The sequence below is a fragment of the Apodemus sylvaticus genome, chromosome 2 (assembly GCF_947179515.1).
Source record: "Apodemus sylvaticus chromosome 2, mApoSyl1.1, whole genome shotgun sequence".
NCBI classification, from domain to species: Eukaryota; Metazoa; Chordata; class Mammalia; order Rodentia; family Muridae; genus Apodemus; species Apodemus sylvaticus.
The window spans coordinates 185,785,867-185,798,063 of record NC_067473.1 but is presented as its reverse complement, the minus strand read 5'-3'; positions in this window follow the sequence as shown (position 1 = coordinate 185,798,063).

The window sequence follows — 12,197 nt, the reverse complement described above, 5'->3', positions numbered from 1 at the left end:
TGATGCTAATCCAGAAATTTCTAAGAGGCATTGGAATGCTGAGGCTACTGTAAAGCCTACTTACTTTATGTGGAGAGGCAGGGGAATATGTGAGGGAAGGTTGAGAGAAACCTGAACCTCTGCCTCTCTTTCTCTCTTTCTCTCTCTCTCTCTCTCTCTCTCTCTCTCTCTCTCTGTCACTCTCTCCCTCTACCCCTCCCTTCCTCCTTCCTCCCTTCCTCTCCCCTCTCTCTCCCTCTCCCCCTCCTTTCTTCCCTCTCTCCCCCTCTCTCCCTCTCCCCCTTCCTTCTTCCCTCTCCTTCCCCTCTCTCTCCCTCTCCTCCTCCCTTCCTCCCTCCCCCTCTCTCTCTCTCTCCTCCTCCCTTCTTCCCTCTCCTCCCCCTCTCACTCCCTCTCCTCCTCCCTCCTTCCCTCCCCCTTTCTCTTCCTCTCCCCCTCCCTTCATCCCTCCCCCTCTCTCTCCCTCTCCCTTCCCTTCCTTCCTCCCCCCTCTCTCTCCCTCTCCCCCTCCTTTCCTCCCTCCCTTCCCCTCTCTCTCCCTCTCCCCCTCCCTTCCTCCCTCTCTCCTCTCTCCCTCTCCCCCTCCCTTCCTCCCTCCCTCCCACTCTCTTTCTCTCCCTCCCCCCCCCCCCCCCCCCCCGTCTGTCTCTCCTCTTTCTATCATAGAGTTCATAAAAGTCCCTCAGGCACAGCTCATGGCTCACTAGCACGCATCAGCTCACACATTTAAGAGGAGGAACAAAATACCTCAGGATATACTTTGTAGCAAATAACGTTTAAATGCACAACATTCCAAACATAAGCCCTAAATACTAGTATTAAATTTACTATTAAGCAAAGATGATAATTTTGAAGGTTTGTTGATCTATGATGCAGATTATCTTAATTTCCCAGCTGTCTCGGAGCTTTGATGTGGATGGAGGCTGAGGTAGGAACTGCATGAGGGTGCAGCCAGCCTTGTGTACTTACTGACACGGGAGGCAAGACAGGCAGAAGTCCCAGCTGGGCATCCCTCCCAATGATAAAGAGCCCTAAGATTGCACTGGTGAGCCCAGATGACAGAGGAATTCTAGACAAGTACGTCATAACTGAGATGCTGAGGCCCTGCCCTACAGAGACTAAGGAAGATTATTTCTTTTGATTTGCACCAAGCTATGAGAGTGAACATGGGGATAGTTAGGAAACAGGCCTGGTTACTGTGATGGAGACAGGAGTTTCTCTCCTAACACACACTGTACCCAAGTCCTGTAGAGTTGAGAGGATGGCTCCAGAGTGAGGACTTCTCATGTTGATTCTCATCAACTGCAGCTCTTACCTCAATGGTGGGTTGATGGCTCCTAACTCTGATCCTTCCTTCCAGTGTTTCAGCCAGAGGGAAACAGAGGGACTAGGAGGGGGCACCCCCTTATATGGGCACGGCTCCCATCTTATTAGCTAACTCCAGTCAATGGCAATAAATTAGCAAGAGGGGCAAAGGGGTCTCTCTTGTAGGGATGCCATGGGCCCAACCAGAGCATAGGACTTGTCTTTCTAACAGAACCACTAAGTGCTCTCCAGCCAAGCCAGGAGAGCTGGGTTCCATTTTCGTGTTTTCAGTGTGATTGAAAAGAATGGGTTACCTTCATCACAGGACACACTCTGCTGTCTGCTTTTCCCATTGTGTTTTGCTGTGACTCTGTATTTGCAGCTAGAGGATATACTTATATCCCCACTGTTCTCAGGATAAACATTTGTTGATCCAGGGTCTGAAATCCACTTTGCAATTGTAAAAGGGAATTTAGCTTCCCCTCCCTGGAAATGTTCCTTGGGTACTCAGATGGTGTTCTGATTCCCCAGGCAGAGGCACTCCATGAGACAAGTGTCATCTATGTCACCAATGACCTCATCACTGATGACCTCATCGCCAGCAGTAACTGGGTCATTTCTGTCATTTCAAAGTGTGAGTTTACAATCATTGAGTTACAACTACAAACCGGGAATGACTTCACACAGCCACATCCAAGCTGTGTCATTCAACGAGGCATTAAATCTAGGCAGGTGGCAGCAACCTCTTGTACAAATGAGTGGGTGACAGGGGTCCAAACTCAGGTCCTCACGCTTGCACAGCAGATGCTTTACCCACAAAGTCATCTCCCCAGCCCCACGACATACAATTTTTGCATTTAGTGCTATATTGCCATCATTACATTTCTGCCTTTCAGGAGAGGATCGCCCATTCCCAGACTCAAAGGAAGAGCAATCTGATTGGCCATCATATAATGTATATAGCCCATCAGAGAGCTTCATGGGCTCACCATGGTCTCAGCTGAGATATCTGTGGATATGCTAGGGCCTGAGGGGAGATAGTAGCAGGCTAATGCTAATCCTTGAGTTTAGGGACTCCTGGTACGGGTTCACAAAGCCCCTGATGTCTCAGACATCTATACCATAAAATAGAAGCACTCCTAAAAATCAACTGCATGCTGTGATTTGGGGGGTTTTTGTTTGTTTGTTTAGTTGGTTTGGTTTGGTTTTGGTTTTGGTTTTAACCAAAAAGGGTAAGGTTGAAGATGATGAAGCACATTCTCGGTGTGTGCATGATACCATCTGACTATTGTGCAAACACTGTATTCTTGGGGCGTTTGTGACAAATGACTTCAAAGAAGCTCTTGTGTATGGCATGCATTCTGTTCAGGGCATTGAGCATCCACTCGGGAATGCTGTAGGGAGGTGACTTGAACCAGCTGGGAAGAGGGTGTCCTACACAAACACTGCTGTGAGTGTGAGAGACAGCAGATGTTCCTAAAGCCAGGGAGAGAAGGAAGGGCTCTCCCATGACATGCTCTTTCTAAGTGAGGGTCTGCTGTGTGGCTCAGAACACAATGAGAATGAATTACTTCACATGTTTGAGAGGAGAGCTGTGCTCAGACTGCCGAGAAGGGAGAGGGACCAGCAGGCGGCTGGAGGCTGCACAGACAGCAGGCTGGGTAAAAAGTGCACTGTGCAAGGCTTGAGGATGTGGCTTCAAACCCTGGGCAGTGACTACTTATCTAATCTGTGGGCCTAGACAAGGCTGCAGCAGCCTCCTGTGAAATAGACCAGGACAGACAGCCTTCTTTCTAGTTCCAAGGCTCAGCAACATGCAGGTTCCGCTATTCAGGTGTCTTCCAGGACAGTCCTGTGCCTTGTGTGATTTCCCACCTTCTCCAGGTAGGAGTACCACACTTTGTAGTGTCAACAGTGGTAAGGGTTTTACAGGTATCTCGAGAGTTTGAGTTAAGAACACAGGCAGACACCTGAATATACATGGGGGGGGGGGGGGCGGCGGGCGAGATCTCTCAGTGGCAAAGTGCTTGCTGTGCAACCATAAGGACCTGAGTTCAAGCCCTGGCATCTATGGAAAAGGGAGCGTGGTACTATACACTTACAATCTCAGTGCTGGAGAAGCAGAGACAAGAGAGTCCCCCAAAACGTGCTGGCCAGCCAACACAACCACACGCATGTATTTGAAGATTAGTAACACAAATTAAGGTAGAATGTGATAGAGGAGACAGGAGACAGGCAACCATGACCTCTGACCTCCACACACATGCACACACACACACACACACACACACACACACACACGGACCTGCACACAGGTGAATACACAGTCAACATACTCATTGCAGAGTATCCAGCTCAACAACGGACCTACGTCCACATCAGCTAATTAATGTCCTGTTATCAGGGCAACAGATTTAAAAAATATTAAGAGAATCTGAAAATTTGGATATTTATGTGCAATATCATAAATTTAAAATGTACTGGCATTCTTAAGAGAAAAATAAAACATCCCAGGGATCAAGAAAAGCAGTGCTTCCTGTCTTCGGGAAGTCATGTGTTACAACTACAACTACTTTAGTTGCACATGGTCTCAGTAATTAATGCGTGTGGTTTAGCTGAAGGTGGGGATTCCTCCATCTGCATCTAGTTATCTGAGCCAGAGCTCAGCAGGCCAAGGATAACCCCTGTCGTGCCTACACATCTGTGTGGTAAAGTGGATAAATCATTAAATGAAATACTCTGTTACTGCAAAGGCCCATGTTTAGAAGCTAGGTGACCCAATTCCAGGTCCCAAGATCTTTGAAAAGGGAGGGGGGAAGATGTGGAAGAGCATGCCAGATGTGCTATCAGAGGCTCTCCCAGATGTGTTTCCCCACCAGCTCGCCTTCCAAGTGTGTGGGCAGCATTAGCTAGGATCAGAGACTTGAATGACAAGACATGAGGGGTCTGTGGCATCTCAGCCATGAGGCGTGCGTTAGTGTTCATTGGTCTGTGGGGAGGACCACAGAGCACGCTCTTGCCAGCAGCAGTTTCACAAGGGGCCTGGAACTGAAGCATGATCCTGGCTCCGGATGGCACAGAGCTAATCAGGGGCTCACCAGGGCCCCGGCACATGGTGTGGTTATAACATTGTAAGGTCAGAAACCAAGTTACTGTTATTTACTAACATGAACTAGTGGTGTTAAGGGTCGAGGAGATGGCGCTGTTGGTAAAATGCTTACAGCACAAGCTTGAGGACCCGAGTCAGATCTGTAGAACCAACATTAAACAAAGACCACAGTCCAGATGTGGTAGCGCTCACTCTCATAGACCCAGTCCTATGCAAGCAGAGGCAGGAGAATCCATGGTGCATGTGGGCCAGGCAGCCTAGCCAACAGTGAGCTCCATGAGGGGGCTGGGGTTGGGGGGAGACCCTGGCTCAAAAGGCAAGGTGGGTAGTCTCAAGGAACAAGACCCGTGGTTGACCTCTAGTCCCTGGACATACAAGCACTTCCTCTCCACACAGAGACATGCAACAATAAAATAAGGTGATAAAACATAAATTATAACGAAGTCCCAGGGCTAAGGCTGGCTACACCTCCCACCAAGTGTGTTCAGGTGCTGAGAAGTCTGACTCTGCATAGCGACCTGAGCACCTTCCTCCTCTCAGTCCTCTGTCCAGCACGCCTGCTGCTGGAGGTCACAACAGAGAAACTTTGCATCAGCCTCCAGGAGATTCTTTTCCTGCTAATGATCGTGTTTGGACTGGCAGGATGTCTCTGGGCCCACTGCGAGCATCATTCTGGTGGTGCCGTCTGGGGAAAGAGAGGGCACGGCTTAGGTTGCAAGCTCCTGACCGTGGCTGGGCAGCCTGAGCAGGCTCCACGGTTTTTGGTGTAATGATAGTTTGAGTTACATACAGGATGTAATTACCAACACTTATTTGCAATAGAAGAAGCCCATGTGCTTACTTTTCCATTAATACGACACTGCCCTTTGTGGAATGCACAAACCACCCTTTCCTCAGCTCAGCTGAAACCTTACTCCCCCTTAGGCTCCTCAGCCAGCATCTTCCCTTGGTGTCCCACAGTTCCCATGTCGGCACCGTGGTCTGCACCGTGGTCTGTCTGCTCTCTGTCATTTGCTGTGACAAGTTCCTCGGGGGAAGGACCTCTCTCCCACTTTTCCTTTCTCGCTGCAAAACAATCAATACTTCTTGTGTGATTCTCACTCCCGCTGTATAGGCCAGTGTCCCCTGTTAGGAGTGTTCACAGCTGTGGGACTGTTAGGGACAGGGCCTGCTAAATGCTATGTTGCTCCCCTGTGATTAACACTTTGAGGACAAGCCAACAGGAGTAGCAGAGCCAAAGGGGGCCACAGAGTGAGGTGGAAGAGAGCTTGGGGTGGGGGTCGGCTGAACCTCCTGCTGTGGAAGCAGTGTGACATGAGGGCTGCCTTCCCTTGGGGAGAATATGCCCCCGCAGGTGCAGCTTCCTCCCAAAGGAAGGACAGTCAGTGGTGTCAATCATATTCCTTGCAAACTAGCCAACCTGAACATTAGTCTAACTGCCTCCAGGGTGTCAGAGGAGTGAGGCCTGTCTGTACCATCTGGAAAGCCACAGGAGGAGTGGGAAGATGGATTCCCTCTGAGCAGTTATTTTTAAGTGATAATAACATCAAGGGTTGAACACAGCTCTTTCAAACCTTTCCCCAAAATAGCAGAGTCATTGGTATTATTTATGGGTCACTGTGGCAAGCTCGTCTGTGCAGGATTAGCACCTTGGCTTCTTAGTCTCTTAACAGGACTGTGTATCTTTCACTTGCTGGTCCACAGAAGGGAACTCCACGTCCCCCAGCCTGCCACGAGTACTTAACCAGGAATGTCTGTGGACCCAGAGACTAGTGGGCAAGAACATCTGTCTAGAAGCTGAATTAGGTCAATTCAGGGGGAAATATCCAAAGGTAGTTCTAGAACGTTCTGAGAAGGGAGCAGCCTTATATGGCTAATAGCTTAGGATGAGTTATAGTCCTAGCTGAGAGAGCATTGACACAGGATTGTTGACCGCAAAGGGTGCAGGAAGGAAGGGAGCTCCAACCCAGAAAGGAAAGGTTTAAAGCTGAGACAAGCCTGCGAACCAGCTTCCCTCAGTGTTTAGGGATTGCTAGCCATATACTTACCATGCTTTTTGGGTATTCATCTGTTTCCCTGTCTTTCTGCCTTTCTGCGTGCCCTCTGCCTCAGTGTGTGTGTGTGTGTGTGTGTGTGTGTGTGTGTGTGTGTGCAGGCATTCAAGCATGTATGAGAACATGTGTGTGCATGTGTGTGAGCAAGTGTGTGAGCATATGTTAGCATGTGTGTGAACACATGTGATCCTGTGTTTGTGACATGTGAGAGAGCATGTGTGGGTGTGAACATGTGTGTCAGCATGTATATGAGCATATGTTAGCATGTGTGCATGAGTGTATGAACATGTGTGTGAGCATGTATGTGTGAAGATGTGTGTATGAGTGTGTGTGAATATGTGTGTGAGCACATGTGTGTATATGTGTGTGTAAGAGCAGAGGCTGGTTTCAGGTGTCTTCCTCTACTGCTGTCCACCTAAGTTTTCAAGGCCAGTCAGTGACCTTCAGAGATCTTCCTGTCTCTACTCCAACAGTGCTGTAACTACAGGCACACGAGGCTGCTCTGGGTTTCTTCACACAGGGCCTGGGGATCTGAACCCAGGCCTTTCAGGCTTTCCTGGTAAGCATTTTACTGACTAAGCCATCTCCACAGCCACAGACAATTGCCTGTTTTCTTGTGCATCATAGAAGAAACCTTTCCCCCACATCTGTGTATTTTCTGTAAAAACACATCGGAACCAAGGAAAGGCCAAGTCGTCCGTGACCCCTTACTCACAGCGGATTACAGGCTGCCTTCTTTCCTAATTTCTGCTTCTATGAATAACATGTGGAGTTGTGCAACATGCAGATGATACATGGAAATCAGAATTATGACTTTTATGTATACCACACGGGGTTTTGCCTCCAAACGACTTGACAAGGGATGTGGCTCTCTCTCCCTTTCGGCTACCTGTTGGGTACAACCTGATCCCACGCTCTCCTCGCGCCATGCAGGTTGTGAGGCCAACCTGGAATACTCTCACTGGGGTAAAAGAGGTTAGACTTCTGAAAATGTAGAGGAAGAAAACACAAACAAACAATGTCTAGCTTCCCAAGGTCACTGCTTAAAATGGAACAGTTTGTGGCTTACCCTGAAGGGCACGACACAGTAAGACCAGCATGGAGACCCAGATATGCGATGGTCACCAGGCCCTGCTGCTCTGATTCAGACTGATGGGAGAGACGGGACCTCCAAGGGACTTAAAGGATCTGGGACGCTAGAAACAAACCAGAAGGCAGGGTAACTGGGTGGATAAAACACTGGCTTTGGGTCACCAGGACAAGGCCAGTTCTGCCACTGACTAATCCATTGGCCTTTGGCGATTCAGGGAACAGCTGTGACTCAGTTTCTTACTGCAAAATAGGATATTATTACTTAAGTTCTGATGAAAGGGGTGTGTGCAAAAGTTGTTTTCAAACACTGTCCTGCTCTCCACACCTCTGACTGTCTGACTGAGTCCTGCTGGTTGCCTGCCTGTTTGCTCAGGTCAAACCTCTTAATTGATACATCTTGAGTGTACCTGTTCATAAAGCACTCTTTTCACATTATGTCTTAATTTTTTATTAGGTATATTCTTTATTTACATTTCAAATGATTTCCCATTTCCTGGATCCCCTTTCCCCAAAAGTTCCATAAGCCCTCTTCCCTCCTCCTGTTCCCCAATCAATTCCTTTCTGCCTCCCTATCCTGGTATTCCCTACACTGCTGCACTGAGCCTTTCCAGGACCAGGGGCCACTCCTTCTTGGACATTATTTGATATGTGAATTGTTTCTTGGGTATTCCGAGCTTCTGGGCTAATATCTACTAATCAGTGAGTGCATACCATGTGTGTTCTTTTGTGATTGGGTCACCTCACTCAGGGTGACATTTTTTTAACCAAAAAAACAAAAAACAAAAACCAACAACAAAAAACCCTGGTTTACTTGGCTGATTTTTTCCTATAATATTATCATATTTTCAAAGATAAGTAATACTTTGAATCAACAGAATAACAACTGTGTGTGTTTATGTGACACGAGGTGGTATTTCACGTATATTCACACTGTGGAATGATCAAGTCCAGCCGATGAACACCTCTATCACTTTAGCTCCTGAGTGTTTCCTTGCTGTGGCAAAAGCACTTGCAATCCAGTTTCAGTAGCTTTGAAATACATCCACCACTGCCTGCTCTGCCAGGTAAGGATGGGAACTCAGTCCTCAGTGAAGTGCTGGCTGCACCTTTCTCCAGCCACTCCACCTCACCTCCTCATCAGATCTGTGTAAGCATGTTCGCTGCTTCTTCCAGTCACGTGGCAGACAGAAGCTTCTACCCCATCGCCTGTCTTTCTGTCTCTCTGTCTCTGCCACTCTGTCTGGCTTCTGCTACAGCTAAGCTTAGTTCTCTCTCACCAGTCTCTCGACATGGTGATGAGGCCAATGTCAAAGAGACTTGTGATGTGCTCTTTTGACAGAGTCCAAATCACCTTTGTGATGATGCACTCCCTTGTTGTTCGGGAATAATGTTTAAATGTGTGTCCCAGGAGATGTGCTCAACTCTCACTGTGTCAGAATCTGGAAAGAGTAGGCATGGATGCTCACTGAGGTAAAAACCTAGGGAATATGTAGCACCTGGGACATTCTGCTGCAGGACCCTAGCAACACTCCCAAACCTCTGACAGAGTAACTGGCAATTCCAAAAGTAATCTGGAGATTCAGAAACCTTGACATTTTAAAATGAATGTTTCACAGAAAGGATTACTGTCTAAAGAATTTTTTATGTTCATAATGCAAAGCTATAGAGACAGGTAAACAGATGTATGTCCACGTCTCACTTTCTTTTTTTTCTATATTCTTTGTTTACATTCCAAATGTTTTCCCCTTTCCCGGTTCCCCCCTCCCCATCGGTCTCATAAACCCTCTTCCCTCCACCCATTTCCCAATCACCCCCTCCCATTTCTCTGTCCTGGTACTCCCCTACAATGTTGGATCAAATCTTTTCAGAACCAGGGCCCTCTCCTTCCTTCTTCTTGGGTATCATTTGATATGCTAATTGTGTCTTGAGAATTCAGAGCTTCTGGGCTAATTAATATCCACTTATCAGAGATTGCATTCCATGTGTATTCTTTTGTGATTGGGTTACCTCACTTAGGATGATATTTTCCAGTTCCAACCATTTACCTAAGAATTTATTAATTCATTGTTTTTAATTGCTGAATAGTACTCCATTGTATATATACCACATTTTCTGTATCCATTCCTCCATTGAGGGACATCTGGGTTCTTTCCAGCTTCTAGCTATTATAAATAAGACTGCTATGAACATAGTGGAGCATGTGTCCTTACTGCATGCCAGGAAATCCTCTGGGTATATGCCCAGGAGAGGTATAGCAGGGTCCTCCAGAAGTGTCATGTCCAGTTTTCTGAGGAACTGCCAGACTGATTTCCAAAGTGGTTGTACCATCTTGTAATCACACTAGCAGCAGAGGAGTGAGTGTTCCTCTTTCTCCACATCCTCAGGATCTTCACCAATCCTAAATCCAACAAAGCGCTAATATCCAATATATACAAAGAACTCAAGAAGTTAGACCCCAGAGAACCAAATAACCCTATTAAAAAATGGGGTACAGAGCTAAACAAAGAATTTTCACCTGAAGAACTTCAAATGGCTGAGAAGTACCTTAAGAAATGTTCAACATCATTAATCATGTCTCACTTTCTTAAAACCTAACAATCCACCACAAGCCTCTCCAGGGAAGGAATTTGGGGAAGAAAGATAGCATGTGTTAAAATGACCACATCCCAGAAGAGCACAGGGAAAGCAATGGCGGATGCCTGCGTGGTACTGTTATCCCAATTCCTGCTTATGAAGCTAAATGAGAAGATGCTAACTCCATACGGCTGCTCTGATAGTTAATATTTGATATTTTCTCACACATGATTTATAAAGGATGTGCTTGTTGACACTGTGCACGTTCAGGCAGAGGTCGCTGTGTAAGTTCATTTCAATCTGCCACTCACTCTACACAAAGAAGAGAACAAAACTACTGTCAACCCAAATGCTTTCCTCAGCTGTCCAGGACTGAGTGCAGGCAGAGCTGGGTAGAGGAAATTATACAGAAGTCTAGCTCATTGTCTGGGTTTGGGAATTTAGGGGGAGAAAAATCTCAACATCTGGTCACTTCTCTCTCACCTTTTCAAGTGCATATTTTTATGTGACATGTTTTAAGACCCTGGGCATGACAATGTGTAACACTGTGTGTGTATGTGCTCGTGCGCACATTCTATCTTCACATCTAACTGTATTATGTGTGTGTGCATCCCACTTTCACATGCAACACTGTATTACATGTGTGCATACAATACTGTATTATGTGTGTGTACATGTAACACTGTATTATATGTGTATGTTCATCCATTTTCATTTTTCTTTTCCTCTTTTCTTATCTCTTTTTGCCTCCTCCTTGTTGTCCCCTCCACCAGCTCCTCCCCACTTCTGGTTACCACATGCACCTGAACACATGCACATGCACATAGATGTACATGAGTGCACACATACACACAAACATGCATACACAATACATGTATACAAATACATATATGCTCATAACACAGATAAAAACATACATACACACAAATAACAAGAACACATGATAGGCATATATATATATATATATATATATATATATATATATACACACACACACACACACATATAACATACACACACGCATACACACACACACACACCAAGGTTGAGAATTGAGTTTATTCTCTGAGGGTCCTTTACAGTGCTGCGTCTTTTGGACTCTTTTAAAACTAGATACCACATGGATTATTAAAAGAAGAAGAAAAGGGAAACAAAACAAAAAATAAAAAAACAAAATGAAACCCAAGCAAACAACCAAACCTGCACCTGACACATAAAGTTGACAACAAGAATTCAGACCCCAGTTGCTAAGATCACTTGTCATCTCCATTTTCCTCCCAAAGGAGTGGATTAAGCTGAGGGTCCTGGCCATTGGAACTGACTAGATGTCGTGAGCAAGAAAAAAAAGCCATATGGATTTGTGAGAAATTGAACCCAAGCTTCATATTAGCCTCTGAGTAAAATAGTTTCTGATCATAGTTAATCTTGCTTGGATGTATTCAGGGAATCATGAAGTACCACCTGCTCAGAAATCTCCAAGGCAGTAAGTACCCTTGGGATGTGCTGGGTAGGCAAAGCCTGCATTCCCCCCTGTGGACCTCGGGTTTGACGTGTAGACAGAATGAGTGCCTTTGAGATGTGCTAGATAGGCAAAGCCTGCAATTCCCCTCCAGACCTGGGGGTTGATGTGTAGACAGACTGTCCAATTTTGCAACTGGCTGAGCCAGAAGAGGATTTAATATTACATTCGGAGCGGTACTCAAATTGTCAAGAAACCTTCAATAAAATAACACTGCAAATCACACTCGGCAAAACCAGCTGGCAGAGTCCACAAGATGGAATTGAGGAATACAGCAGATGGGACCTGCCGCTGGTAACAGGGTTTCAGGGTTCACACACTGGGTGGTTTTGCTATTTACAAGACAGCCAATTTCCACCCTGCCCCTCTGCTTTGGGTTTGACACAGTTCCAAGTCCTCCATCGGACTTCGTCTGACTGTGGTCTAGTTCAGATTAGATTTTGTCACCACTCTTCATGGCAGACAGGAAGCCAGCAGCTGGGCAAGGAAGGAGGGAAAGACTGATGGAGCCATTTCCGGTGAGGCTGAACACACCCGGTCTCAG